Here is a 12,205-nt window from a genome sequence, read left to right as displayed (position 1 = left end):
ATCATTAGCAGTTCTGTAATTCCTTAAAATTATTTTCTTAATTTAGATTAAAAAAGCAAGTATTTTAAGATCTCTGAAATAGCCATATACTAATGACGTTTTTACTTAACAAGATGTTTGGTAGAGTCAAGCTCCTATTTTAGGGACAGAATATGATCCAAACACAGAAGTACCATAAAGTTTTGGCTCAGACACATTGGCTGTTTCTAAAATATAGATAATTAATGTCAAGAGATTCCTGCTCTGATTCTACCATTAGTATGTTCAAGAGTAGGGGTGCCTACGTGGTTCAGTTAGTTAAGCATCCAGCTCTTGATTTTGGCTCAGGTCATAAACTCTAGCTTCATGAGATCAAGCCCCACATTGGGCTCTGCAGTGACAGTGTGGAGCCTGCTTGGGGTTCTCGCTCTCTCCCTCTGTCTCTCTCTGCTCCTCTCCCACTCATGCTCTCTCTCTCTCTCTCTCAAAAAAAAAAAAAAAAAAGATGTTCAAGGGTAAATGAAGCTCTCCCTGCCTCTCAGAATTCCATATTACTAATTATGAAATATAGTAAGTTATCTAAGCCATCAAATATTTGGGATCCTAGGACCGAGGACTTTGCAGGGAGAAAGCTTTTCTTAACTCCCCTAGGCAGAGTGAGTGAGACTGCACTTAACTCTTTAAGAGCAAGCAGGGTTGTGATTCTGTTCCTATTTGTATCCCCAGTAAATAAGCGAACTACAGCAAGTAACATGGCCTAGGCCATTTTGGCGCTTACAGTTTTGTCAAGGTCATCAGAATAGTCACATATCTTTAACAACTTGAGGAGAACCCCAAAGCAGCTTTAAAACAGTGAAAAAGAGTTTAGAGTTTTTAGACAAAATATGTAACTGATGAGGGAATACAGAGGTGAGCTGTGATGAGGGTGAACTGTAAGAGACAGAACTGGAGAAAGTATTCCAAGAGAAAAATCTGCTTAAAATTGTTATCTAACGTTTAAGTGCACATGATTGAGGCAGTGTAACCTAGGGGTTAAAGCCAGATTCGCTCTAGAGTCAAACTGCTTGGATCAAATAACAGTTCAACTCCCTCTTGCTCTGTGGCCTGAGACAAGTTATTTAAACCAACCTTCCTTCCTCCCTTCCTCCCTCCCTTCCTTCCTTCCTTCCTTCCTTCCTTCCTTCCTTCCTTCCTTCCTTCCTTCCTTCCTTCCTTCCTCCCTCCCTCCCTCCCTCCCTCCCTCTTGCTCTGTGGCCTGAGACAAGTTATTTAAACCAACCTTCCTTCCTCCCTTCCTTCCTTCCTTCCTTCCTTCCTTCCTTCCTCCCTCTTGCTCTGTGGCCTGAGACAAGTTATTTAAACCAACCTACCTTCCTCCCTCCCTTCCTTCCTTCCTTCCTTCCTTCCTTCCTTCCTTCCTTCCTTCCTTCCTTGAGAGAGGGAGAGAGCATGAGTGGGGGAGGAGCAGAGAATGAGGAAGAGAGAAGATTCCAAGCAGGCTCAGTGTCAGCATGGAGCCTGATATGGGGCTCAAACTCATGAACCCCACAAGATCATGACCTGAAGCGAAATCAAGAGTCGGAACCTAACCCATTGAGCGACGTGGGTGCCCCTATTTAACTCTTTCAAACCCAGCTTGACTCCAGGTGCTTGTAATAACCTCTGCTATTTTCAGGTGCAGCAGGCTTGGGACAAGGAGAACTACACAAATGTTTGTTGATTTGGCTGACTAGTGAGAACAAATGTTTGTTGAATTGGGTGACTAGTGATACTTCACTCTCACTGAAATCTGCAGACAGGCAGGGGGTGGGGTGAACACTCGTCTGCAGTTGTAGGTGAGGGCTGGTTACGAGCTGCTGCTCCCTTCTGTGTCCCTCAGGGTAGGTAAGTAAGGTATCAGAAGGACAATGTGCTCTCAGTCTGCCTAATTGGGCCTTCTGTCTGGGCTTCGTGTACCTAGCTGGTCGCCCATGGGCTTGAACTCCAGCCAAGGCAGAAGCTAGTATTCTAGCCATCCTCCTTCCCTGAGACCAGACTCTACTTCCTTCCTTCCCACGTGGAACTCCCTGGTGAATGCCCCAGGCTCCCATCTGTCATTTTTTAAACAACTCAGTCTGTTTTGATGCCATTCTGCCTTGCCCTTTTACACTGAATACCTTGGAAGTCACTTTGCAATTGTTAGCCCTGCTTAAACTCAGTTCAAGGTAAAACCCAGCTGCTCCCTCTCTTTCCACATCCCTAAATCTCCCTCTACCTCTCCCCCTGCTTCCTCTTTCTCCTTAGCTAAATCCCACACAGCCCCTTCTCCTAGCGGGAACTACCAACCTGTTGACTGATTAACCCAACACTGCTTATGGCAAACATTTGCAGTTGTTCTGATTTTAATTAGGTGATCCTTCATGATAATGTTTTTGAAAGTAGGTCATCAACAGAACTGCTAATAAAGGTAAGGAATAATTTGTGGAGGTCAGTGTCCTTTAAGATATTCTATATCAAATAGAAACTTTCTGGTGAACTTGAAACATTGAAAAAGACCACTCATGGGTCATTGTCAGAACATGTAGGAAACATTGTCTGCCATCTTAGCACAGGTGATTTATGAAATGGTGTTCCTTTCCTTGTACTCAGAGACACGTGGGCCAATGGCAGCTCGGTCCATTCTTCAGGTGGTCATCTGTGATGGGGGCTTGGGTATGAGTACATGGGTGATGTTTACATTCAGTTATTCTCTATCGCCGTGCTCAGAAATAGCTTCTGAAAAGAACAATTGGCACGTTGTGGGGAAAAAAAGATACCTGCTTTTGACAGGTCCCTTTCCTATAAGTAACTCAGGGATGCAGATATTCTGTGACAATTTCATTCTCACCTTATACTAGAGTCAACCAGTATATATTTTAGGAGTTCTATAAACTAGGAAATCTTAAAGAAAATTGGACATTTTCTGGCACAGAAATGGAATCTGGCACCGATCTACATGCTAAGACTGAAAGCATTTGGGTTTTATTTACAATTCAACAAAATTCTCCCACAGTAGTCATTAAACCCCGCTCAGGTTACCCGATCAGTAGTTTTCAGCATCAGATGCCAGACAGTGCACACTGAAATTCTTAGTTGCTTGAGATTTATGGAAGTCATATTGAAAGACATGGAGGTATGGATTAGCCTACAAAGCAATTAAATGCAGAGTTCTCTCACGGTAAGCCTGAGGCCTCTTGTGACACAGAGAGAGGACCATTTTTTATGCTTTTGGTATATTCACTCACTAAGCTCTCCAAATCTTCACAGCCATCTTTAAATATTCTTCTGGCTTTTTGCTCGATGGTCAGGGATGGGGAAAGAAACAGCTAGCAAAATATTTGAGCCATTTCTGAATGAGCAGTAAGATGGGAAGGGTGAGTCTAATAGAGGAACAGAAAGCTTATTTTCACCTATTGTCCTTTCTTTTTCCTTCCAAACTTACAGAGATATAATTGACATTTAACATTACATATGTTTAAGGTATACATGTTGATTTGACACACTTATATATGACAAAATGATTACCACCATAGTTTTCACTAACACCTCCATCAGGTCACATAATTACCATTTCTTTTTTGTTGTTATTGTGGGAATATTTGCAATCTACTTTCTTAGCAACTTTCAAGTATATAATACAGTTTCATTAACTCTAATCACAATACTGTGCATTAGAACCCCAGACTTTACTCATCTTCTAGCTGGAACTTTGAACCCTTTGAATCAACATCTCTCCATTTCTCCCGCACCCCACCCCACCCCCCCAACTCCTGGTAATCATCGTTCTACTCTCTGTTTCTACAAGTTCAATGTTTTTAGATTCCACATATGTTATTATATATAAGTATTTGTCTTTCTCTGTATGTCTTATATCAGCATAATGCCCTCAAGTTTCATCCATGCTATTACAAATGGGAGGATTTTCTTCTTTCTCATGGCTGAATAATACTCCATTGTGTGTATGTATGTATGTATGTATATAGATACATTCATCTGCTGACAAACACTTAGGTTCATATCTTGGCTATTGTTAATAATGCTGTAATAAATATGGGAGGGCAGATAGCTCTTCAAGATACTATTTTCATTTCCTTTGGATATATACCTAGAAGTGGGCTTGCTGGGTAATATCACAGTTCTATTTTTAATTTTGCAGGGAACCTCTATACTGCTTTCCATAGTGCCTGTACCAATTTACATTTCCACCAACAGTGCACCTGGGTTCCCTTTTTTCAACATCCTCATTAACACTGGTTATCGCTGGCCTTTTTGATGGTAGCCATTTGCACAGGTGTGAGGTGATATCTCATTGTTGTTTTGATTTGCATTTCCCTGATGGTTAGTGATGTTGAGTACCTGTTTGTGTACCTCTTGGCCATTTGTATATATTCTTTGGAAAAATATCTATTCGGTTCCTCTGCCCATTTTCAAATTGGATTTTTGTTGTTGTAATGATTTGTATGAGTTCTTTATATATTTTGGATATTGCCATATCAGATATATGGTTTGCATGTTAACTCTGAATAGATTAAACACTTAAATATAAGAACTGAATCCATAAAACTCCTAGAAGAAAATGTAGGGTAAAACTCCTTGACGTTGGTCCTGGCAGTGACTTATTTGGGTATGACACCAAAAGCACAAGATAAAAGGGCAAAAATCATTAAGTAGGACTACATGAAACACCCACTCTCCTTCACAAAATACCAACTCCTTTTGCTGGTCATGCTGGGTCTAGAGAGACAGACAGAGCCCATATGTCAGTATTTCCCATGAACCCTTTTTGATCCTTTGGCCCTAAAGAAATGCTACATTTTTATTATTAATTTTGTTCTCCATCATAAATCATAATAGCCACCAAGTGTAATCTTATGGCGAAAACAGGAGTCAGGAATTCTGGGTATTGTTGCTTACTCTGTTCTTCATTTTCTCAGGCATCTATTTTTGGAGTTGGACATAAGTTAATATTCCTGTTTTGCCACAGCTGAGTAGTATGGTCTTGGGAAAGTTACTTCACCTCTCTGAGTATTAGTTTTCTTATCTGTGAAATGGGGGTGGCAATATCTAGTTTACAGAACTCCTGTGAGAGTGAAAATGAGATATTATATGGAAAGCAGCCAGGACTATGCTTAGTACATACAGGGCTCTCACTAAATGATTGCAATTTTAATTTTTGACGGTAGTTATTTAGTTTGGGTAAAAGTCTTTTAAAAGGTAGGGGAAGCTGCTTCAAATGCTTGGTGGAAGGAGGAACTATATAAGCAAACAACTGAGAAGAAAGACAACCGAGGTATTGGTCACATTACCATATGGAGAGAATTTGCTGAATGATGCTGAATTTTAGGTATTTTTGCGTGTGGGAGAATTGCTAGGCCATAGTAGGGAAGTTGTTTCAATTAAATAGGGAGGCATATAAGAGATGTGAAGCCTGGAGTACGTAAGACTTATTTTCAAAACCTTCAATGAAGGGCATTACGCAAACATAAATTATACATTTTTACTTTTGTAATTATACCTAAACCACATACTCCCAGATTTCATTATGTAATTCTCCAGACTTAACTTCGTTTCCTTTATAAAGCAATGTGCCATAATAAAACCTTCTGTAATAGAAATCATTACTAATCATGCATTTCCTATATAAAGGAAAAATGCCCCCCTAAATATTCATATTTATATTGCCACATTAGCTGCTCTGAAATTGTTATTGGACAAAACTAATCATCTATTCAAGGCAGGTAAAATATTTATAAACATGATTCAAATTACCTACATAAAATCTTTTTCAAATAAATTTTCCTCTAAAAATTTAGAAATATATTAATAGCCATTAAATTGTCGTATACATTGTGGGTCATTTGCCTTCAATTCCGGCTCAGAATGGAGTTTATGCAAACTATTTTTATCCCCCAATTCTCTCCATGTCCTGCTAAATTTTTACAAGAAAGTTCTCTGCAATATTGCCATTGCAGTGGTATAAATAGGACTTTTCAAATGGCACATGTAGAATCTCTAAATATTTGAATTAGAAGAGCAAAGATAAAGTCTATGAATTCAGCCTAGAGGCAAACAGCCAACTAGGAATTACTGAGTGGATCTAAGCTACATAAGGACTCAACAGGCACACAACATTTACAACCAATACCTGTAACATCCATATAACAAACACACATATTTGACTTCTTCTTCAAGAGCAAGAGTTCTTTTTGGCTTTCAATCAGCCCCCCCCCCTTTTAATGATCCCTCTTCATATTGTTCATCTTAACTAGCCAGATGATTTTAATTACCTCATCACGTGGCAGATTGTGCCAGCCATAACTAGGACATAGGCGTGGCTCTTACCACCTGGTTCCACATTTCACTACCTGTAGTCAGCAACCTCCCCCAAAACTACAAATTTCACAATAATAACAGAAAATGAAAAATATATCCAATAAGCAGCTTACACTTTAGGAGAATGGCAGGGTAATTACATTTATTGAGTAGAAATAAAGGCGAGACTATTATATAATATTTCGTTCCAAGATTCTAACTAAAAGAGTGTATACAAAATATTAAGCTTGAAGGTGTGAAAGGAAGTGATATATGATTGTTAATAACGTGGAATAGTGGTATAATTCAAAGCAGAGACACAGTTCCTATTAGCCACAGAAATTTTGGTAAAAGAAAAAAGGGAGAAATTTCTGAAAAACAAAAATACCAATACACAGCATACGAAAATAGAAACTTCTCAGTACTCATTTTTATGTAGTTTCTGACTATGCGCTATTAAAACAGGGTTAAATTGGTTAGTCTATTTATCAGTTATCAGTTAGTTATATGATCCTCAGATTATAGGGATCATTAGTTTATCAACCAAATACCAGCCATCTGCACATAAAGTCTCAGACAAGAGACCAGCTTGCTTATCAACATATATACACAAACTCAAGTGGAAAAGTCTATTTTAAAATACATATTTTGAATTGTCCTTAATAAATAGTTGACACAGCTAACCAAAATGTTTTAGCGCACTCTTAACACCTTAAATAGCAGCATGATAAAGCATGTAAATAGACTTTAAAGCAGACAAAACTCAAATTTAGAGCTAAGCCATAAATGTACATTTTTAAAAAAGTAAAAAGTAAAGAAGATGGACTGATTCAAGACTAACCTGGTATGTCTTTAATTTAACTACTGTATATTTGTTAACAGTGGTACTTAATTTGACAAGTATTCAATTCGCTTACAGATTATTTGCTAGTCTGTCTGATTTCTGTTAATTCCTGGGAGACTCTAAGCCAAGTTGGTAACATTTAATGGAGACATGTTCTGATTAATTATCTCTGAGTGATCTGTCCAACATACAGTGAGTTATGGAAGTTGTCAATAATTTCCCCTTATTTTAAAATAGCAGTAATTCCCTCTGTGTAAAAAGTTATGTTTTAATGGATTTATAAGTTTTCACTCTTATCAAAAACAATGAAGCACTTGCTTAGATTGTATCAAAATTGTGGTTGACTATCAGATTGAAAATAAATTTAAACATGTTAGTACTTGAGGCAGATTGCTAAGGTGTCTTAGTCAACTTGTTATCATAACTGTGTCTACCTAAAGGCAAGCAACAGGAATGCTGGGAAATAGCACAAAACAATGATTTTAAGAAAATACAAAATGATATATACATATAAAATAAAAGTATATAAACTTGTGCAGTGTATAGCAATATAGCTACTTGTAATATAACGTGAAGAGTGTGGCTTCAGGCAATTGAAGGGAGAAGCGAAGCTGAACGCTGCTGTACCAACCAAATGGCAAATGTGACACCTGATAATGTAAAACAAAGGCATCCCCAGGGCGCCATGTAAAATTATTATAAAGCGGTGAAATAACAATATAAAGTTAATTTTATTAAAATTAACAATACTTCCCATCAGCACGAGACAATCTATATTCAAAATTAAAACAGTAGGAATGTTTATCCATTCAAGCATTCTGATAGGCTAAATATTATTGACTGTTAAAAGAAATAAAGTTTTCAAGCCCCTTTTTTTCTTATACCTTCATAAATACTCATCCTTATGAGCAACACTACATTCAAAGGCCTGAAATTAAAAACATGTTTCCTTATGAAATTTGGTATATCTGGCATGTTGCTACAGTAATATCTCAGTCTACTTTTTTTTTTTTTTTTTTTAAAGAAACTTGATGTCTTGGGAATTAAAAAAAAAAAAAAAAAGGACAAATTGGTCAAATTTTGCACAGTATGGCACTTTTCAAGTACAATGAATAGAAACAGATAAAAGAGATAACTTCATGGTATTATCTAAATCTTGATGCTTGCTGATTTCCACTATCTATTATTTGCAGAACTGATCTGCATATACTTGCCAGCTGTGAGGTTTTGTGTTAAGTAAAAATATCAACTTTTAGGCTCCTTTAGCTCTCAGAAAATAATACAGAGAGTTTTTTTTCTTGATTACAAACAGAATGTGAGTTCTTTGTAGAGAAAATAAAACTACAGAAAAGTGCAAAGCAAAAACTAAATGTTATGTTATAACCTTTGGCTATTTATTAACACCTTGGAACACATCTTTTCAGGTTTTTATCTATGCAGTAATAAGCATCTATATTTTTTATTCTTAATATTTAATAAAAAGCCTGAATGAAGACTATGCATATTACAAAATGAGTCTTACTTTTTCACCTAAAGGAATACTTCACAGCAGGTACTATGTTTCATCTAAAGTGTAGCTGCAATTATATGATAAATGGCTTTTTTTTTTTTTTTTTAATTTTTTTTTCAATGTTTATTTATTTTTGGGACAGAGAGAGACAGAGCATGAACGGGGTAGGGGCAGAGAGAGAGGGAGACACAGAATCGGAAACAGGCTCCAGGCTCTGAGCCATCAGCCCAGAGCCTGACGCGGGGCTCGAACTCCCGGACCGCGAGATCGTGACCTGGCTGAAGTCGGACGCTTAACCGACTGCGCCACCCAGGCGCCCCGATAAATGGCTTTTGGTGAAGAACTGAACATTAGTTTAAAATCCAGGAGTTAATTAGTCAATAGCACCATGGAGTGAGATGGGGAATATATTCTCTGGATTAAGGTGAATTTTGTCATTAGGGGGCAGAAGGGTTAATTTGTGAGATCCCAAAATTTCGAGGGGCTTTCTATATTTTAGCACTTGGAAAATCTGTTTTATATGTTTGGAAATCTAAATCGACTAAATCTACTATGATAAAGATTCCTATATGAGGCTAGTTTTATGTCCTTGATATTTATTTAGAAACCAGAAAATATGGATTAAATAAAGTAGAGCAAGGGGCAATTTAAGAATTATTTAAAATTAAATAATATGCTTTTTAATATGCTATTTTAAAATAAAATGATACGCTTTTTAATGTCATTATCAAAGGAAAGAAGCCAAAGCATAAAATCTTATGTAACGTTATGAAATTTAGGCCAAGAAAATCTAAATTTATACTGAACTCACTCCAATTATTTAAAACCCTGCCCACTGAGCCGAGGCTGTAACAGCGGTGTGTTTTCAGACAACCCACTAGAAATTTCACAAGATCAATCAAGTTGGAAGATAAACACGAACTTTCCTGGCCTCTTTTCTTATTCCTAGATGAAGATGAACTTTTCTGTTTTTAAGAGGGAAAAGGCAAATCTTATGCTTCTATAGTCCATCTTAGCACACTGTCTCCCTTCCCTATTTCATTTCTCCCATATCTCATCTCAGCTCAGCTCAGCTCATATCATTTACTGCCACCCTTGAGGAATGTAAACTCCATGGGGGCAGGGTTTTTACACTGATGTATCCCCAGTGCCTAGAACAGAACTTAGTACATAGTAGGTGCCCAATAAATATCTGTTGAATCAATGAATGAGTTTTCTTCAATTGGATAATTAGAGTTAACAGAAGTCAATTTAAACCTTCAAAGCAAAGAAAGACATTTCACAAGAAACAAAAGGTACTTCCGCTCCGAACTTGGATTTCTCTTACTTTGGAAGAGATTTTTATAACTTTTGGTTTCCTTTATAGGGTTATTTTGATAACAGTAATTACTTGACACTACTCCACTGAGAATTTGCAAATTCTTTTTTTTTTAATTTTGGAACCCCTCCCCCCTACTTTTTCTTTTTTTTTTGTCACTGTGCTGGAAAAAAAATTGACTCCCTCCGTTCCGTTTCTTATAAAAAATACAATCCTAACCACACAAATCCAGGTAGCTGCCTCCTCTATTGTCATCTATTCTGCATCATCCATTCTCCTGCTAAAGACATTCTATATTCTATACTCCTACTGAACAATAGGATCATTCTGAAAAATTTGCGTACTGGCAATCAAACCATTTTGCAAACAGTAACGCAGATTCCAGTGATAAGATATAAGATGAATGAGCAGGATGAAGAACACCTTAAAGATCACCTGCCACACTTGTGTTTGAGGTGCTCAATGGCTGTTTACACCAAGTGCCATCTGGCTCTATAGATATAATAACAATTATTCCATCGAGGTGTGTAGCTTCCTAAATCATATTAATATACAATGATTTCACTAGTCTTATAGGAGTTGATGTCTTTGTGTGCTCCCATTTAACCTGGGTAATGCGCTAAAACAAGTCTGCCTCATCATTAAGAATTGATTTTTTATTTATGTGAATGTCACTGGCAATCCCATGATATCCCTTTGTAATTCAGTTGAACAGGACTGCATACTAGCGTTAATCTATTTTTATGGCATATCTTTAAAAATTTGCAACATCTTGCTACATTTGGATATTTATATAGAGATTTGTGTTCCCGCAGAAAGCTGTTGTTAGCTTTGGAGATCCATTTCATACAGCAATAGGGCAAGTATCTAATATACTTCATTAGCTATCTTACATCAGATAAGGGTTTATTTCCTTAAATTATTTAACCTTGGTAGAACCTACTAAGATCACATAAATTACAAATACACTAATGAAAATCATTAGTTAGCCTATTAAAAAAAAAAAACCCAAACAACAACAACAACCGGAATAAAATTAAAACATTTTAAAATCAGTCCTTTGGAAACATGTTTTAAAAATAACTTGGTGAATTTACCATAATGGCCCATTTCTTAATGTTGTTGTTTGTCACTTATTTGGATATTGACATCAACAAACTATTCTGATATGCTAATATTTGTATTAAAAAAAGTCACATTGCTTTTTTCTGCCTAATTCGAAATCTGGTTTTAAAAGTCATACTTACAGTTATTTTCAAATGCGCCTTAATGACTTTTGCTAATTTAAAAAATATTACAATAGAAACAGTAAGTAGTAATAAAGAGAAAAAAGTTAGTATTTTAAAGTACTGGGAACAAACACTACCCGGCAAAAATAACACTTTAAGGCTAGTTTTCCAAGAGTACTTACAGGATCGTTAAATAATTACTGCATGAGGAAGTTTTGTCAGAACACCGGTCATATTTAGATGAGCATTATAGCTTAGAACCTGCTTAGGAAGCAATAGTGAACTTCTTCCCAAAAAATCACAGAATTTGGGGTGTGGGGAGACTATGGTAGGTTATACAGAAGGTTATTGCCCATTTTAGACTGCTGCCCTTTTTATGCTTTACAGTATTGCTTTTATACTATTGAGAGTTTATCATATACAATTAGTGATACAGCAACTCACAGGGAAATTGAACAAGTTCCAGGACACTTGAAGAAATGAGGCAATACTTCTCCAAATCTAAAGGATTTTGCAGAAAAGCGTCACTGCAAGCTATAAACTACTTTAAGACTCTTGGCCTACAAAAGTTTCTTGTGCATTGCATGGATTATTTAGACAATTAAAAGAAAAAAAAGAACACTGGGGGAAATTCATTTTTCTAATGTGACATGCCCTAAAACTTAATTAAGGGCTCAAACTTAAAGACGTGTTCATAAAAACCTACACGTGAGTTAGAAGTGTGAAATCAGTGTGGTTTTCAATGTAATCCACTAATAACCATACTCTTTAAACTGTAATTTCTACAAATATGTCCCCTAAGAGCTGTGTAAATTATCTCCTTTATGCCCTGCATATGTTATAAACAACGATGTGCTTTTGGATTCAATAAATAAATGCATTAAATGTTCAGATATTTTCACTAAAGATAGTTCCACAAAGAAGCTGGGGACATTTTTCTATACTCTTCAGAACTATGTGTGGTGAGCAATTATCAGGAATAATATACGTGTCAG

General features: G+C 36.6%; 1 protein-coding gene across 1 annotated transcript in view; it reads right to left on the bottom strand.

Moving 5' to 3' along the window:
* SKAP1 (src kinase associated phosphoprotein 1) overlaps nt 1–12,205 on the bottom strand; it is a 280,282-nt gene that overhangs the window by 138,348 nt on the left and 129,729 nt on the right. The window lies entirely within an intron of this gene.

The sequence above is a fragment of the Leopardus geoffroyi genome, chromosome E1, assembly GCF_018350155.1.
Source record: "Leopardus geoffroyi isolate Oge1 chromosome E1, O.geoffroyi_Oge1_pat1.0, whole genome shotgun sequence".
In the NCBI taxonomy this organism is placed as follows: domain Eukaryota; kingdom Metazoa; phylum Chordata; class Mammalia; order Carnivora; family Felidae; genus Leopardus; species Leopardus geoffroyi.
This window is presented reverse-complemented; position numbering and strand designations above follow the sequence as displayed.